Source organism: Cyprinus carpio, chromosome B6 (genome assembly GCF_018340385.1).
Source record: "Cyprinus carpio isolate SPL01 chromosome B6, ASM1834038v1, whole genome shotgun sequence".
NCBI lineage: Eukaryota > Metazoa > Chordata > Actinopteri > Cypriniformes > Cyprinidae > Cyprinus > Cyprinus carpio.
Genome location: NC_056602.1, coordinates 11650686 through 11670718, shown reverse-complemented (window position 1 = coordinate 11670718; position 20033 = coordinate 11650686). Strand labels below are relative to the sequence as shown.

General features: G+C 36.8%; 1 long non-coding RNA gene and 1 pseudogene across 1 annotated transcript; both read left to right on the top strand.

The window, feature by feature from the left end:
• The first annotated feature begins 2372 nt into the window (after window positions 1–2372).
• On the top strand, window positions 2373–3720 carry LOC122137660 (annotated as a pseudogene).
• A 5841-nt stretch (window positions 3721–9561) lies between these two features.
• On the top strand, window positions 9562–10159 carry LOC122137552. Its single transcript, XR_006154942.1, has 2 exons — window positions 9562–9608; window positions 9798–10159. It is a non-coding gene; the product is annotated as an uncharacterized LOC122137552 (long non-coding RNA).
• Window positions 10160–20033: the final 9874 nt, after the last annotated feature.

Sequence of the window (20033 nt, the reverse complement as noted above, 5' to 3'; positions counted from 1 at the left end):
TTTTTGTTGCGTGTTTTGACGAAACTTTTTTTTTAAAGGGCCTCATAAATAAAGGACTTGACTTGACAACAATGCTCATTCCTCTAAAAAAACAGAGAAAAACATCTTTCACAAAACATCTACATATCTGTATAAAGTGTTTAGTGTATATAAATGAGTGGGGTTATTATAGCACAATTCCCTCCCAGACCACACTAACTTCTTCAAACCCTTGGCTATGGCCATGGTGCCTTTCATTCTCCCCATATGTTTCTCCTTTTTCACAGTCTGCGTAAAAATGATGGGTGGTTCCAAAATACATGGTCACAGCTGACAGTAAAAGTGTGGACAGGTTGATTAAGATGCAGGGGGTGGGCTATAACTTGTAACCCTCTGGCTAAACTTGCACACTTCACTCGAGGGAGTCGAGCCCACTCTTATACATAAAAAAACATCTACAATTAAGCTTCAATTATAGAGCCCTAGTGGTTATTTCAAACCCTGCCACCTCCTGCCGAGAGCTACCTATCCACAGATTGTACAGCTCCAAAACCCAAGAATCAAACACACCTGAAGCAGCTAATCCAGGGTGTTCAGGGGTACTTTGATTATTACAGACAGGTGTGTTGGATCAGTGTTGGAAACTGAAGTCTGCAGGACGACGTAGCTCAGAGTATGGTTGGAAATCCCTGTTATAGAGTGTGCTATCTTATCTTTAAATTGTATATTTGTAACAACTGATAATTAGTGCATTAACTGAAGCACCCACCTCCTCCTTGTGCTCCCCCTTTTTTGTGGCAAGCCTGGGCCACTGCCCCTCAAAATGTCTGTGCATGACCCTGTAATATAATATAATATAATTATAATATAATATAATATAATATAATATAATAAATATAATATAATATTACTTTTTACACCCAGCTTAACCTAAATGTAAACCAGTTTGAAAGGACTTTGAATAGATGCTGGGTGTGAATAGGTCATATGTTTTTTCTATCCAGTTTCTCACTTTTTCTCTACTTTAAATATATATATCTTGTGTTTTTTGGGGGAAATGGCGTTACAGTATTTTTATTAAAAGAACCGAATGTAAAAGGAGAAATAAAGGTTGTATCTAAAACCATAATTTATGTATCTATAGGTGTGGGCTTAAACAGTCATATTGAAAGTGAAAGCAGCTCAGATTTACACAAAGCCTGTCCTTTTCATGCTTCGTCTGGTTGCATTTTTACTCTCCTTTGTCCATTTGAAGAGCATTTTACACCCGTAAGTTTTCTACTGTCTTTGTCTAAATCCGATTGTGTCTTATATTTGAATATTCGTTGGTACAAACTCTTTAAGCAATTTTTACCTCCGAAGTAGCGCTAGAAACCTTGATATCAACAATGAGGTCACATACGTTTAGAATAACTAAAAGACAGATTTGGGCGCAGTAATAGAAAGTGTATCTCTCTCGTATGCTTATTTGTCGTGAGCGATGGCTCTTAATATATTTGGTATAGTTTATATTGATTGATTATATTACAATGGAACTATTCACGTATTTATATCCTAAAACATGTTTGTGCGCATGCGTTAAAATAACTATTCATGAGAACAGTCAACTTTAACACTAAAATACATCAAGTTGGCTTAACTATGGAGGTGAACTATTGTTTATTCTTTAATAAATCAATCAATAATTTTTCATTTAGTGGTATAATACTTTGTTAAACACTTAAAATATTATGCAAGGAAACAAAAAGTTGTTAGCTAAGAAACAATAGGATTATCAAGGCAGCTTTATATACAGCTTTTGGTTTTGGGATGCTATATATGTTACAACATACAATGTGTTTGGAAAATACAAAGAATATGGACAAAACTTATAGAATGAAGCTGCAGAACAGACTTTATGGAGAATGACCAATTCTGTTAATGCAATGTTTAATTTCATGTGGATATGGATGTAAATTCACAAAGAAACCTTTGTACATACTTGAATTTAAATTCTGAAATCATTATCAGCAGTAAGAATATATCTTCCTATATCTTTTCACTTGAATCAATTACTTAATCACTAATATAAGTGACCATGGTTATGTGCACATCATTTTCTGATTAAGAACCATATTCTGGATTTAGAATATGGAAGGTCAAATACCATGTGTAATTTTATGGATGGTTTTCTACCATCTGTGAGTTTATTTTATTTTTTTTTTCTTTTGCAATGAAATATCATTGTACACATTCTTCCTGAAGCCCAGTCAAAACTTATACAACAGGAATTTACAGAGATTGGGTTCATCCTCAACAAGTACACACACACACACACACACACACACACACACACACACACACACACACACACACACACACACACACACACACACAAATCTTTATAGTTAAGTCTATTTTTTACTTTTCATTTCAGATAAATCATGTCTTCAGTGAAGGTTATGCTTGTAGTTTCTCTCTTCATCCCTGCTGTGAGACCCGGTTCAGGTACATGCTTTAATACACAGATAAATTGAGTTTGCTGTTGTTGAGTGTTAAAAGGAACATTTGGGTTTAAGAAATAGGAACACAGTATAATTTTCACAATAATGTTTGTACCCACGTTACTAGAGATTATGACTCTTGTGCTTACAGCAGTTTATGTTCCAGTCTCAATACAATTTAAGTGCATTATACTGTTAATTATTTTCTGTGGTTAATCAACAGCATGCCACAGATTATGTCAACAGAACTTTACTTGTAAAAAACCATGACCATTCCTTTAATTACAAATATGTAAACTGTATGAAATTTGTTCTGCTTCCTCTGAAGTACCACAATCCAAATTTTATATTTGTAATTTTGTGTTCAACAGATTTGTTTGAATTGGAATGCCCACCTGCAGTTGGAATTCTTGCTCAGACCACAGTTATCAGATGCTTTTTCAAAAACATCAAAGATATTCAGATACTTGGAGTTTATTTAACAAAAGCTGAACAGAAAGATCCATTTTTTAGTCAAGTCGGATCAAAAGGATCAGGAGATCCACGCTTTAGTGTTGAATATTTAGAAGATGGTCCATCTCTGCAAATCTCTGACACAATGTTTTCTGATGAGGGCAAATATCGTTACCGTGTTGTAACAGACAGTAGTGTTAAAGAAATACAACTTAGCATCAATGTCACAGGTGAGATTCAATTTCTTTAGTCATATAAAACTATAAACTAACATATAATTAACATAAAACTAACATATAAAACTAATATATGTATATATATATATATATATATATATATATGGCTATATATATATATATATATATATATATATGACTAAAAATGTATTAATCTTAAGGTTAACTTTCAACATTCACTAAACATATAAGCACACTGCCTTCCAAGATTCTTGGTAGTCATCATTGTTTTGTTCTTTCTCAATAAAGCAAAGTACAAGGATCCTGTCACAAGCATATGGCCTGAAAAAGGTAATCGATGGAGGATCTGCCAGCCTTTACTGCAATGCTACTGGTGGATACCCAGAAGGCTTCATCCATTGGTTTGACCGCAGTATGGAAACCAACTGGACCGTAAATTCAGAGATGACAAAAGTCCCCAAGAACATCAACGGTTTAAAATCTGTGGCTTTGTCAAGCAAACTGACTTCAAGACTATCAACTTGGGCCTGGAACCATTTAGATGCATCGTCTTTAATAGCAAATATGTAAAAGATGGAGAAAACACCCTGGGATCATATCTGCTATAAGTAATTAAGCTTTATTTTCTTTATTTCTCTATGAGTGCTTATTTTACATAGCAAGCAGGTTGTGCAACAAAGATGATCTGCTGAAAATATTGCTATTATGTCTAGACGTATGTCAACTCAGAGTTAGCAGTAGCACCATTTAAGGAGTGTTTACATAATTATATTTCAGAGTGTGAAGATATGTTTTCTCAAAATGAAAGGGTTGAGAAAAAGTCAGACATTCGACAGCCATAATTACTGGTTAGCACACAGGGAAAATGTGTAACGCAATGCCTCACAAATACAAACTGGGTAAATAATGTTTTATGTTTTGATAAAAAGATAGTTAACACTAAACGCCAGCTTAAACCCTAACAATTCACTTTATTTTTACAATAGTGCTCTCATTATAACGTTAGCCCATATGACAGTAGTTATTAATGTTCTGCATATCTGTTTTGAGCTGCACGCGCTGAAGATGACCACTAGAGTGACACATTTGATAGCAAGTTTTTAATCAGTTGGATTAAACTCATAATTTCATATAAAATACACTTTGTTATTTATACAACATAATGTTAATATTAGCCTATAGGCTATCTGCAAAAAGGGCCCGAATGCACATGAACGTACCTCTTGCCTTGGCTCTGAATGAACTCATTTTGTGGATGTTCTTCACGCGAACAACGAAAGTTACAGAAACATAGCAGCTACACTCTAAAAACTCACAGCGTTTTATTATAATGGTGTTCTCATTATAATGGAATGTGTATGACAGTCCCAGTCATAGTTATTAATATTCTGCGTTGTTGTTTGTCCTGCTCGAGCTGCGCGCTGAAAGGATAATCACCGTAGTACTAGGCAAGGCAAGGCAAGTTTATTTATATAGCACATTTCATACACAATGGTTATTCAAAGTGCTTTACATAAAATAAAGTAAAATAATCATAAAAAAATCATAAAAATAAAACAAGGAATTTAAAATGATTTTAAAATGGATTTAAAATGAATTTAAGACAGTTAAAACTAGAAAGTGATTTTACTAGCATAAACTTAGCATTTAGCAAGATCAACATTCAGTGACTCTGAATTGTGAGTAGCAAAAAGAGGCAATCAATTGTGAATATAAGGGATTTAATAAATGAAACTACAGCTAACACAAGACTAAGCAAAACACACATATACAGAATGAAGGAAAGTAAGGAAATACAGAGAGATAAGAACAAAGAATGTTAGTATTTAGCATCAATTAACCACAACCTAATGAGAATCATCAGAGAATCAAAAATCACCTTGACAAAGGGGCCCAAACTTAGGCCGCTTTTCCACTGCATGGTACGACGGTTTGTGTTTCCAATGCAGTTTAGTATTGCTTTAGATTGGGCTGCATTATTCACACGCCATTATAGTTATGCCGCATCTAATGCCACGACTCCTAAAAAATACTTTTCCACTCTTCTGCTATCAAGGAGAGGAACGTCTGTACTTCTGCAACAGATGACGAAAATTTTGGGTTGTTAAAGAAAGGTGTGCTTGTTCAACAGTTGCATTCTCTCCTTTGCTGGCTGTGCTGACTTAAATCTAGCAGTTCTTTTGTGTTTGTAAAATAGTTCAGTGTCGCAGGTAGTGACAATTCTCTCCAGCCAATCTGTGATCTAAGCAGAGTTAACATGTGACATTTTGGTAACGGTACGGTTCACTTGGAACCTCAACCGAGGTGGTACTGAAAAAAGTACCAGGTACCAGGTACTGTACCCAGTGGAAAACCCCCCAAAAGTGAACCGTACTGAGTAGGGCTGCACGTTTTCAAGTTTTTCATTAACCGTTAACCGAGGCCCTTAGCGGTTAATACTCGGTTAACCGTAGTGTGCGCCAGGGTTATTATTTTTAGTTTATTAAGTTGTGACGACGCCATCTCCGTGAGTGAACGCTACTAAATTAGAGAGAAATGCACATCATGGATTGCATAATCAGAGAGTAGCCTATTTCTTTTCGTTTTAAATTGTTAAAAGACATTTCAAGCTTTCTTAAGATATATTTCATGTCTGTGAGGCCTTCGCTGAGTTTCGTTAAATTAGGATGAGATGCTGTGGTTGAAATGGCTCACAAGCTTTGCAGCAGCGGAGATGACGCGGTTCAAAAAAAGAGAAAATCCATCATTTATAGCTAGCTGAAGCGTATGCGCAAAGCATGACACAGAATGCCAATCAACGCCTCTGTTAGCAGCCACAATGTTTTTTGCATTGTCGCACACAGGCAATCCCTGGCGTCCGTAAGAGCCCACTTTTTCACGGACTCCCTTAACTTATCTGCTAGGTTATCAGCTGTATGGCGAACGGCAGGGCTTCAGTTAAAAGGACGCAATGATTTTAAACCCAATCTTCGCCAATGTAATGGCTCATAATAGTTATGTAACTTTCCGTGTTTAGAGCAGTCCAGCAGCACTGTAGTGATGGCAACTACATCAGGTGACTGTAGACCTTCTTTGAACGAATCTCTTTTTTGCCTCATATCGCTTTTTCAATGCGGAATGTGATTGCCGAAGCGAGGGAATGCTGTAGCGAGGGTTGAACAATATTAATCAGTTCTTTAAAGCCTTCAGCCCCTTCACCATTCTAATTGGCATCATGTCCTTTTCAATCATTCTGCAACTCCCCTGTGTTATGGATTCGTCTTTTAGCACCACTGCACATGTTTTGCGCTAGCATCGTGGGGGATGGTAGGCTGAAGCGAAAGGTACTCGCGAGGGCTCATGCCGCCTCTAATGATGCCCGGGTGTTGGCTGTTGAGATGGTACAACAAACGAGGTTGTACTTGAAGTATATCTAAGCACTGCATTGCAGTACTTGCATTTTGCCCTGTCACTCTCAATTTTAAAGTGCTCCCACGCTGTACTTTTCTTTGCCTGCTTCATATTAGAAAACTTGTCATGACTTCTTCTAGTGGACATTACAAATGTCTGGGAGCGCTCTGGCGGTCTCTAGCGGTGCAAAAATGTATTACAACTAAATTCAATGCACGCCATTGATCGCCCACTTAACCGGAGGAGGCAAAATGTTTCACTCGGTTACGCAATTTTTAATGGTTAATCGGTTAATCGGTTAACCATGGACACCCCTAGTACTGAGCCGTACCGAGCCGTACCATGCAGTGAAATGCACCATTAGACATGCATCTAACTAGTTAGAAATGGTTACTTGCACTGGCTTAGTTGCTGAACAAGCGTCCGGATGCGGTAGACAATCAAGGTTCTTGATGAGTTCTGTAGAAGTGAACTAGAGGCTTTCGTCAAGTTCGAAGATTTGGAGAGTCTGCAGCGAATCGACAAAGTTACTTGAAGATAAAACTGCTGGAAAGTCAGACTCCAGGTTGATGAGTCTTGGAGAGTATGTCTCAAAGGGTTTGAGCAATGATTGATTTGGGTTAGGGACTTTTAATAGTCTACCAGTCACACCAATCTGGCAGACTGACCAATGTAGAGGAGTGAATTTTGAGCAGGAAAGGTTCCTTTGTATCACGCAACACCTTTTTTGCTTCACTACAGTACTAGAGAGTTATAACTAAGCTACTGTAACCTAGGATACAAGTGCATACAACACAGGAATACACTATACACATTTTGGAACAGTTTGATTGTGAATAAATGGGTCATTGTCCTTTCCTATGTGTATTGTGGCTTTTGAGTAGGTCTGGGCCTTGGTTAGTGGCTCCTTGTGGGCATGGGGGAATCACCCCCTCCCCCCAAATCTCTTTGAAGCTCAAAGAGAAAGTTGACGACTGTCGCTGCTAGCATTGAAGAAGATAGCAGAGGTGATAACGCTCTTTGAACAAGAGGTGGCTGGTAGACATGCATCTGTAATTTAGTTATAACAAGGGAGGAGGGAGAGTTTACGATGCCTGAAACCTGATCGAACACCTCGATTTCATTCAAACACTACAGTATCTTTGGAGTCTATATTTTTCTTAGCAATGCAATTTATAGTAGTGCAATAAAGGACTGACACTGCAACACAATAGTCTACTATAGATATCTCAGATTACTAAATTCTAAAACTGCCAAATGCAATGAAGATAATCTTGTAGTATGTTATATATTTTTACAACACTGTCAGGAAGAATCTGTGCTGGTGTAAATTATATGTATTTTGTTTTTCCAGGTGATGTTAACAACAATTCTTCTGGATCTAATACAACAAACATTGTCGCTGGTGTGATGGTCATTGATCGCTTATTGCCGGCCTGCTGTTTGCTCTGTTGTGTTTCAGAAAAAGAAAGGATAAGGATACCTTTATCATTCATTCTAATGGTAACAAATGAACTACTTATATTTATTCCTATTTTATATTATATACACATTTCAGTGATTATGTCTGCATGAGGGATTTCTGTGAAACACATGCTTTTTATTTACTTACTTATTTGGTTGCCAAAAGGGAAGTGCTGTCATGGTTAAATTTAGAAAGAACAAGCCTCAGCAGAGCTCGTATTGGGGCATTTCTGTGTTTCTTAAGACTTCAAATAGGCAGAGATGCCTTCCTCCTTATCATGATTTTACTAAATGTTATTTAACATAACAGTGACTGTCTGATTTGTTAAACTACAGTCAACTCTTCATTTTGTGAAGTGGTGCGTTCACTTCTCTATAATTCCTTGACTTTGTAAGATGTGTTTTTCCACTTCTTTAAAGTTACTTTTAATCCCTTCCATGGGTTAATCTTTAGTACCTTAAAGTAATATTGGAATCCTTCATATCTCCCAAGAGTCTTTAATTTTATCCAGATTTGTCTGCAGTCTGCGAGCTGTGACATTGACATAATAAACAGGGACAAAAGGTATGGACTTAAATTAACTATGGCGACGAATTAATGAATGCGCATGTTATGCGTGTGCTCTTGCTTCTCGCCTCTGGTTGTGAATAGAGTGTAACGGCGCTCTTCTGGGAGAAATGACCATATACAAGGAATTGCTGCCCTTCATGATATCATGCAGGGCCATCATTGTGAAAAACTTTTACGAAACTCTATAATAAACCCTAAAGGAGTGCCTTTGGCACAGAAAGACTCTGTAAACCAAACATAACTGGATTTTTTTGAGACTTTGGTCATGTTTAGCATGAGAATCCAGCTCTTTAATAGTGTAAATAAGTCAGAATGCATGAAATAGCATTAGACATCCCCTTAAAGGCTATTTTAAAATACAGGTTTGACTGTATTGATATCATATAACTTTGCACTGAATTTATGCACATATAGTAGATGACCATCTGCCCTTTGGTATTATAAGTATGTTAAATTTTGTGTGTGTTTTCTTTTAAATTCTTTTCTGAAAACTTTTTTGTTTCTGTTTCAAATAGGCCTATTAGTTGCACATTTGAAATAGTTTCTGCATGGGGATCATTTGTTTCACTTTGCAAGCCAGTGATGCTTAATCTGAGTTACAACTCTGTGGTAGATTTATCTGAAAGCATAGTTTGGTGGGGAAAGTACAGAAACTCCAGCTCATTCTGATACACATGGGAAAAGATACAGCTGTCTCCTCATCTCTGCTTACTATCACGCTCACTCTTACTCGTCTTATGGCTGCTTTCATGAGGGAACTGCTGGAGTGGATTATTTGCATAGGTGTATCTTCTGGCACAGGTTTTTTTTTTTTTTTTTACTAATTTTCCTTTCTGACACAACTCTCTTTTTTCTGGGCTTGGGCCTGGCCTTAACCGTTCTCCGTACGCTGCCCCCCGCACCCCCCCTCACAGACATGTATCTGTTCGGACCCTGAGCACGCCATTCATTTCCCCTGTTGCTCGGAGCCTATCAACTCTGCGAGTAATGCATAGTGTGTTGTTTTTTGTTTATCGAAACCACCAAGGGATTGGATGGTCCTCTGTAATGATCTGGAAATGATGACAGCAGGTAGGCCCCACAGATAAGATTTGTGTTTAGGCTTAGATCAAAACAATACTACACATGGTTTATATATACTTAATAGTTAACAAGTTTGTTTATTTGTTATAGCCCATAAGTGCATTTATACGACTTAATTTTTCACTTTCTGTTTGTCTTTTTTGTCCTTTTTTTTGTCTTTTTTTTTATCCTGAGCAGCTTCAGGAGATGAAATTGAAACTATAAACCCTGATTTTCATACTGAGGTCAGTGCAGCCGCCATTTGACTGAAACAAAAGTGAAGCCATAAGGAAAATGGCAGCTGTTTCAGGAACAATCAGTAAGCTTCTCTTTACATTTACAATCAAATGTGGGTTTAGAGATCATGTACACTTATAACTATCAAATGTATAACTACATCAGTGTAAACACAGAGTTTTATTAAAGAGGTTCTTGGAGGTTTGCTGAAAATTGTAGGAAAGAGTTTGCAAAAGTGTTTTGCAAAAGTGCCTAATGTTTTTTTTTTTTTTTGACAGTCAAGGTAAATGTAAAATTGGTTAAATATGTTATTGATGTTATAACAGTCACCAGCTTATACAAACAATAACAAGCAATGTATTTACTGTTTCATTTTTTGTTCTGCTTTCTTAAACCTGGTCAGAAATCATTATTCAAGGTTATCTTAAATTATCAAATTTAACAAACGACAGCTGTAATTTTCAGCAATAGGAATAATACCGTTTCTCCTCACTACAGTCACAAAACTGTTTTGTATCCATCTAGGAAGTTTCTCTTCACTACTGCCACTTCTGGCTTTACTCACTGAGGGTTTTTTTGGTAATATTTTTTGTAAAGCATCTTAGTAACAATATTCATGCTTATTCAGTAAGCGTTATACAAATATATTTGAATTAAAAATTTAGTTTCTCAGCTTTATACGTCAACATACATAATGTTAATGCAAATAATAATAATAATTCACATAAAATTTTATGTAATTGTGTCTGTACTGCTGCCATTGTATCACTGGTCACTTACGCTTCACATCAATGATAATTCAACTTTCATTTTCAGATTCTGTTCATTTAAAAGTGAAGTGCATGATGCATGATTTGTAATGCGGAGATTTGTCAGCAAGTACAGAAACTGTGAATAAAGCTGTGTACCAATAAGAGGAGTAGTTTCTGTAAATACAAGGAATGCTGTGGTTTTGAAGTAGGAGGGGTCAGAATTAAGGATGTGTGTGGTTTTCTCTCTTGATTTGGAATAAAAAACTATGAAAGATATGCCTGTTTGTAAAATGTAGCTTGCAGAGAAACCTTAAATCTTTAAGAACTTTTGTATTTCTTGTTTTATTTTTAACTGTACTCTAATAAAAGTAATAAAAATTGCATTTTGTCTTCTTGCTATCTTGGTAAAAACATGAGGCAGTGGGGTATCTTCCATGGAACAATTTATAACATTCTAGTTTTACAGTATAACTAACTGACCTAGTTTCTTTTTAGTCCATTTTTTAATGGTTATTTGGTAACACTATAAAATAAGGTCTCATTTGTTAACCTAAACAATTCATTATCTAACATTAACTAGCAATGAGCAATTCATATTTTAAATTTTTTAAATATACTTTTAAATAGTTTTATCATTTATTATGCATTTACTAATGTAAATTTACTTATGTATCTTCTTTTGTGTTAAAAAGAGGAAAAAAACTTATACTGTGTTTGGAACGTCATGAGGGTGAAATGATGAAAATTTTCATTTTTGAGGTGAACTATTAAGTCTAAGATTCATTGAATAGGCTAGAATAGGGTTCTGTTTTGCCGTCGCCCAGTGATCTGGAAATTTCCATTCATTTCCTGCAGAGACAAGAGGCTGAGTTCCACTCCATTTTTAGACATGCACTCCCTGCATGAGTACTTCCCATAGATGAATCTATTTTGAAATGCGTTCCACTTCGTGTAGTGGACGAGGGAAGTTTAAATGGACAGACCCTCGACCCCTCGATTTTGTCAGAGGGAGCGAGTCCGCTTCATATGCACTAGTGTTAATTTTGTCAAACTATTTTCCATTTTAGTCTTAGTCCCGGGCTAAAATGTCCTTGTTAGTTTTTATCATATTTAGTCAAACCTTATCCTATTTAGTTTTAGCCAGTTTTAGTCGACTAAAAGTCTCAACATTTTAGTCTAGTTTTTAGTCCAAGAAAATCGAAAGTAATTTTAGTCCTAGTTTCAGTCAATGAAAACTTGACATTTTAGCAATAAGATTATTATTAATTAACCATACAGCAGTATTAAATTTGGCAGCCATTTTTTTTAAGCAAGAGAAAGCAGTGGAAAAAATGGGTACATGAAAGTTTTTCAATATCTTTTTTTAAATGTCACATTGTCAATGAAACAACCTAATTTCTGTAGTTTATTTTTGTGATGTAAAAATTAAATGAATAAGTTGTATACATTATTCATTTTTTGTAGTGTAATTTATTTGTAAATGAGCCTGAGTACTTTCTATACATTTTGTAATGTGTAAATAAAAGAGAAGTAATTATGTACATTGTTATTTTTTTTAATGCAGCCTAAAAATCAGAAAACATCAGTTTTTATCTTTTTTTGTCCTGTAAATATTTTTTTACACATTGAAACAAATTGCTCTATAAATTACTGAAAGTACTTTTTACAACATAGCTTAGGTTTAACATCAGAAAACATCAGTTTTGAGCTCAGCCCTGCCTCCATGTGTTCTGGGGTCTTCAGGAGGTGAATCTTTTGATGAATGGCCAGCACCTCCTCAGAGACTCGGAGGACAGTGCGGTGGACAGTGGAATGAGGCACATGTCAAACACTCTGGCGACCACTATGTATGATGTACCACTGGCAGACAGAAAAGAAACACCAGAGTCTGGATTGTGGCACCCATCCGTGTTGTTGCCATTCACTTCTATCAGAAGATCCAGCAGCACTGTCAGGGCCTCCCTGCTCAGCCAAAAACCATTAAAAACCTGTCCAGTGCTGGAACATTCAGCTTTATCCTGCAGTACAGGGGTCTGGTCTGATTTAGGGAAAGAAGAAGGAAAAGAAAAAATGTTTATAGCTATGACAACTTAATTAGTAGAAGAAATATTAATACTTCAGGAAACTACTTTTAGTAACTACTAATACCACACTGGGGAAAAACTACTAGTCATTTATAACCTTAGCTAAAGGAATAGTTCACCCAAAAATGAAAATTCCAAACCTGGAACAACTTAAGAGTGAGTAAATGATTACAGGATTTTCATTTTTGGCTGAAATATCCTTTAATTAAAAGTATTGTCTTGCATACTCTAATATACTTAAGGTATTGAGAGTAAAATTAAAAAAAAAAATTATAGTTCTGAAAAAAGAATTTGTCAGGATGGTTTTGCATTAATTTTACTGCTGCACTGATGTGTATGTTGCATTTTACTTCTAAATATGTTCAAGGTTATTACATTTAAAGTTGCCTACTTAATATACTGTTGGCTAGTTTAATCTACAACAATGCATCATGTTGTAAAAGACCATATTTTTGTGGTGTTGCTGTCCTGTGAGGAAAAAAAGAAAACTTAGTACTTAATTTTTGTAAGAGTATACTTAACGAATGTACTTCCTTACAGTCCACCTCTGATTATTTTGAAAATGACAGTATCAACATTTTGTCAGAATATTAACAAATTTTTGCTTACTATATCAAAGGCTGCATCTGAAGGACTCAGACCGGTCAAACAGAGCACTGTTCAGCTGTGACATTGAGCTGTAGCTACTGTACAATGCTCTATTTTTATTTATTTATTTATTCACAGTTTTTTTATAAAATCACACCTAATTAACATAAAAATCAACATTGCAAACCTGTACACAAACTATCAACATATCTACTCTTTTATACTACAAAAAATCACACCTTTTAAATATATCAACAACAATTTGAACTGCTATGTGTGTGTGTATTTTTCATATGTATCATTAAATTATTATTTAAGTAAGCTCCAAGCCAATACCTGCATTTAAAGTTGTAATCTGACAAAGGACGCAGCAAACCAGTGTAACTTACCTGGCCTCCGTCTTGGGTAAGCCTGAGGAACATCACCATCTCCTCCATTATGACGTTAAACGTAAAACCAGAAATGAACAATAACAATGTGACAGAGCGCTAACCGGGAACCTCTGGTGTCATAATTAGGAAATCCTGCGAAGGTAGAGCGTCTTTCATGCACTTCGGAGGGCCCTTTGTGCACTTCGGAGGCCTGGCCTTCGAAGTCCTTGGTCTTCGAAGTGTGCACACTCAACTTTGGGACACAGCTTCAGTGTCAGACAGGCCCTGGTAAGTTTTATGGTTTTAGAAAATTTTAAATCCTAATGTTAATATTTCCTGTGTCACATTCATGATATGTCAACACCATCTTCCAATTTCTGAGGAAACTTTTTGAAATATTTAGATCATTATATTCTTCTGAAGCAGGTTCCTTTAGCATCAGTGAAGGCGCTACAAACCGAGGCTAGGGGGCCTATAGCCCCGTCAGAATTTTTAATAGCCCCGGTTTAGCCCCATTTCTTTATGAAGTAACTTTGACGTCATCAATATCATTTATTTTCTTAGCACCCCCACATATTGGTCTAGCCCACCCACCCCCCAGCACCGGTAGAGAAAAATTATGGCGCCATGCCTGATTAGCATCTAGCATTAACAGAAAAATCTAAACAAATGGCTACTACATGAACTCCATTTGTTTTGTGAAAGAAATTTGTCAACACCGTCAGATGTCACCACCATGGGCGATTCCAGGATTTTAATTTTAGGTGGGCTTATTATACCCAATGAGGGTATAATAAATATACTAAACAAAGTTATAAACGCAAAACTTTTGTTTTTGCCCCCATTTTTCATGAGCTGAACTCAAAGATCTACGACTTTTTCTGTATACACAAAAGGCCTATTTCTCTCAAATATTGTTCACAAATCTATCTAAATCTGTGTTAGTGAGCACTTCTCCTTTGCCGAGATAATCCATCCACCTCACAGGTGTGGCATATCAAGATTCTGATTAGACAGCATGATTATTGCCTTAGGCTGGCCACAATAAAAGGCCACTCTAAAATGTGCAGTTTTACTGTATTGGGGGGTCCAGTGGGTCCAAAAAGGGGTCCAGTCAGTATCTGGTGTGAACACCATTTCACGCAGTGCAACACATCTCCTTCACATAGAGTTGATCAGGTTGTTGATTGTAGCCTGTGGAATGTTGGTCCACTCCTCTTCAATGTCTGTGCGAAGTTGCTGGATATTGGCAGGAACTGGAACACGCTGTCATATACATGGACCCAGAGCATCCCAAACATGCTCAATGGGTGACATGTCCGGTTAGGAAGTTTTCAGCTTCCAGGAATTGTGTACAGATCCTTGCAACATGGGGCCGTGCATTATCATGCTGCAACATGAGGTGATGGTCGTGGATGAATGGCACAACAATGGACCTCAGGATCTCGTCACGGTATCTCTGTGAATTCAAAATGCCATCAATAAAATGCACCTGTGTTCGTTGTCCATAACATACGCCTGCCCATACCATAACCCCACCGCCACCATGGGCCACTCGATCCACAACATTGACATCAGCAAACCGCTCACCCACACAACGCCATACATGCTGTGTATATACACATAGTAGCCGATCGAAGTCTCCCTCAGTTTTCATATGGAATGTAAAGGGGACTGAAGTTATCACAAATTTGTGTACAGTTTATAGGGCTTAAATTTAAGGGGGGCTGAGCAGTCATTTTAGGGGGGCTATAGCCCCCCTAAAAATGGCCTAATGATGCCCATGGTCACCACCATAAGATTTTGTGTTACAATTATATATCAAAATACTTACATGTGACTCTTGAATAAAAGCTTTATAAATAATAAAATACGTACTGATTGATTCAAATTAAAATTAAGTTAAAATGACTACATTATACTACGGGGCCGCCGAATGCTTGAATCTGATTGGCCGACGAACGTTCTGAGGTGTGCAATTATTTTCAGGGAAACGCATGGCAAACGTAGTTCAAGGCAGCTCTCTTGACCGAAAGTACCCAGCAAACATTTGGATGTAATGACCGTTGAAAAGACGTCCCTCCGTCACGTCCCGTCATGGTTGAAAAATATATCCAAAATGAAAATTGAACCGACGTCTTTGACTTTTTCTGGCCGTGAATTACACGTCTTTTCTGCACGTCCCTGGACATCTAAATGTGTCATCTTCTGGATGTCTATTTTGTGTTAATTGAATGTATTAATTTAAGCCTGCATATAAAATTATTACACACCCATTCTGTAACGTCGTTAAAGGCAATTAGAGTCCTGCAACGGGTCGGGTACCCACATAAAAGTGGCTAAAACATATTGTGACATTCCTAAAATTCACGGGCGGGGATGCGGGCGGATAATTAACTCCTGGGCGGGTAGTAGTGTGGATGAAAAATATGTGCAATATTTGTGTCTATTTATTTATTTATTTTTTTACCTAAATACCATTACACATACGCAACAACGATATGTCATTTGACCCATAACGCCACCACCACTGCGACAGTGCGACTTTTGTTGATGCTTCTCGTAGCCTAGGAAGACTATTGTTTGTGAGCGACAGGCTCAGGTTGTATTTTTTCTTGTTCTTTTTTTTTTCATTAATAGGTCTATTTGCGTATACAGTCGTGGCCAAAAGTTTTGAGAATTACATAAATATTAGTTTTCAAAAGGTTTGCTGCTAAACTGCTTTTAGATATTTGTTTCAGTTGTTTCTGTGATGTACTGAAATATAATTACAAGCACCTTCATACGTTTCAAAGGCTTTTATCGACAATTACATGACATTTATGCAAAGAGTCAGTATTTGCAGTGTTGGCCCTTCTTTTTCAGGACCTCTGCAATTCGACTGGGGCATGCTCTCAATCAACTTCTGGGCCAAATCCTGACTGATAGCAAGCCATTCTTTCATAATAACTTCTTGGAGTTTGTCAGAATTAGTGGGTTTTTGTTTGTCCAACCGCCTCTTGAGGATTGACCACAAATTCTCAATGGGATTAAGATCTGGGGAGTTTCCAGGCCATGGACCCAAAATTTCAGCATTCTGGTCCCCGAGCCACTTAGTTATCACTTTTGCCTTATGGTACGGTGCTCCATCATGCTGGAAAATGCATTGTTCTTCACCAAACTGTTGTTGGATTGTTGGAAGAAGTTGCTGTTGGAGGGTGTTTTGGTACCATTCTTTATTCATGGCTGTGTTTTTGGGCAGAATTGTGAGTGAACCCACTCCCTTGGATGAGAAGCAACCCCACACATGAATGGTGTCAGGATGCTTTACTGTTGGCATGACACAGTACTGATGGTAGCGTTCACCTTTTCTTCTCCGGACAAGCCTTTTTCCAGATGCCCCAAACAATCGGAAAGGGGCTTCATCGGAGAATATGACTCTGCCCCAGTCCTCAGCAGTCCATTCACTATACTTTCTGCAGAAGATCAATCTGTCCCTGATGTTTTTTTTGGAGAGAAGTGGCTTCTTTGCTGCCCTTCTTGACACCAGGCCATCTTCCAAAAGTCTTGGCCTCACTGTGCGTGCAGATGCGCTCACACCTGCCTGCTGCCATTCCTGAGCAAGCTCTGCACTGGTGGCACTCCGATCCCGCAGCTGAATCCTCTTTAGGATTGTTTAAATCAGATCCTGGCGCTTGCTGGACTTTCTTGAAAGCCCTGAAGCCTTCTTTACAAGAATTGAACCTCTTTCCTTGAAGTTCTTGATGAACCTATACATTGTTGATTTAGGTGCAATCTTAGTAGCCACAATATCCTTGCCTGTGAAGCCATTTTTATGTAACGCAATGATGGCTGCACGCGTTTTCTTTGCAGGTCACCATGGTTAACAATGGAAGAACAACGATTTCAAGCATCACCCTCCTTTTAACATGTTAAGTCTGCCATTCTAACCAAATCAGCCTGACATAATGATCTCCAGCCTTGTGCTCGTCAACATTCTCACCTGAGTTAACAAGATGATTACTGAAATGATCTCAGCAGGTCCTTTAATGACAGCAATGAAATGCAGTGGAAAGGTTTTTTTGGGATTAAGTTAATTTTCATGGCAAAGAAGGACTATGCAATTTATCTGATCACTCTTCATAACATTCTGGAGTATACTGTATGCAAATTGCTATTATAAAAACTTAAGCAGCAACCTTTCCAATTTCCAATATTTATGTAATTCTCAAAACTTTTGGCCACGACTGTAGTTATCAGGTTCCATAGCCTATTTGGGTGCCGATGTTAGGCTACTTGAATGGCGCAAAACAAAACACACTTTAGCCTGTTTCATTTGCTCATTCATGACGCTGTTGTGATGTGGAGAGAGGTGCGAGATAAAAATAAAGCACTTTAATTGGAATGATTTTAGCGTGTGTGATTTATTGCGGGCACGGATCGGGTAACCGGCCAAATATTAACGGGTCTGGGCGGGTACGGATTTAATTTTGATATTATCACGGGTGACGGGTCAGATCTGGTGCTGAACTTTGCTGGCACGGGCGGGGGCGGGTCTCCAAAAATGGACCCGTGCAGGACTCTGAAGGCAATCACTTATGTCTTTAGGTTTACACATCTTACACATCCATTTACACTATATAACGTTTTAACCATGTGTGCACTACAAACAACACATTATTTGTAAACTTAAAAAGAAGAGTGCTGTTATTTGTTGCTGCATAATTTAAGTATAAACCTGCATATAAAATGATCACACACCCATTGTGCAACATCGTGAAAAGCACGTCTGAACTTGACAAATGTTCTAAAAAGTCCAAAATCGGTCCAAGTCAGACCTGAACGTCTATAAAACGTTTTAATCATGTGTATCACAAACAATAACACATTTGTGGATTAAAGTAAAAAGAAGAGTGTTCTAATTTAGCACAACATATTTTATTGTGAAAAAAAAAATGTAATCCATTTTTTAAACAGTTACTATTCAAACATTGTAACGAATGTAACATTTTTACATTTGTGTTAAGCAGCAATTTATCAAGCAAGAAAATAACAAAAGTACAGGAGCACAGCAAATACATATGTAACTATTTTTAGAGTCTTAAAAAAAAAAATGTTTACTCTCATTTTCTTGGTCCACAAACACCAGCTTTTCCAGGAGTGAGATTCATGTGTTCCACCACTGATGCATGGAAGTCAGAGCTGTGGCAGTACTAATTTTATTTTATGTTTTTTTCTAACAGTCTTGCATTATTGTTAAACAGCCATAAATCAAACAAGTAAACAACAAAAAATACTGGATAATGGTTAACACATGTGTAAATGTTTTTAGAGTTTGTGAAAGTTGTTTATGGCAAATTTTTCATATCCACAACCCCCAGCACTTCCTGCATGTCTGAGTCTGTATCATTTTGGCTTCGCCTCTTCACAACATGTGAGGAAAGAGAATATGAATATTTTTTAAATAATAATAATAAAATCAACAATAACATGCTTGCTTATTTTTAAAATGTCTTTATGGTCCTACAACTAAATTTAAAATACAATGGAACGAGATTTTGCGTCCGTTTCATAAATGAAGCATAAGAAAAAGGTAATCAACATGTACTGTATTACACGTTATTTTACTCTAGAATAATCTTATGTAAGTAAAAGATGTTCTGCATTAATTGTTAGATTAGTGAAAAAACAGCATTTTGTCCCCTCCCTCATCAATACCACCGTGGTTTCCTTGAGAAAGACCCTTAACTAGGTGTAACTCTGTGAAAGTTAACAGGACACTTCTGATAAAGACAGGTGGTCTTTTAGAGAATGTCCCCTGAATAGATAAAGGGTAACAATAAAAATTATATAAATAATAGACAAAGAACAAGAATTTTTTTGAATGTCATAAGGCCAAAATTACCTTGGCATATTGTCAAGGAATTTGACATATTTACATTTAGTCACTTAGCAGATGCTTTTGTCCAAAGCAACTTACAAATGAGGACAATGGAAGAAATCAAAATCAACAAAAGAGCAATGATATGCAAGTGCTATTACAAGTCTCAGTTAGCTCAATGCAGTACATGTAGTAATTTTTTTAAATTATATAATAAATAAAAAGAAAACAGAGCAAGCTACTGTTAGATGCCTTTTGTGCTTTTGCTAATTGTATAATAAATAAAAAGAAAACAAAGAATACAAGAAGATTACCAAAACTAATGTTACTTTTTTTTTTTAAAGAAAAGCAGTAAATGAATAGAGTACAAATCTAAAAGGGACACATTTTTTTAAAGAATAGAATTAGAATATTACAGATTTTTCAGATTAATTAATTGAAAACAGCACTCAAATCCAATCTAGTGACACCATGAAAACTCACAATTAATGCTTAAGCAGCTGGGTTCAAGAGTCCCGACAGAATGTTCTCCCTGTGTGTCA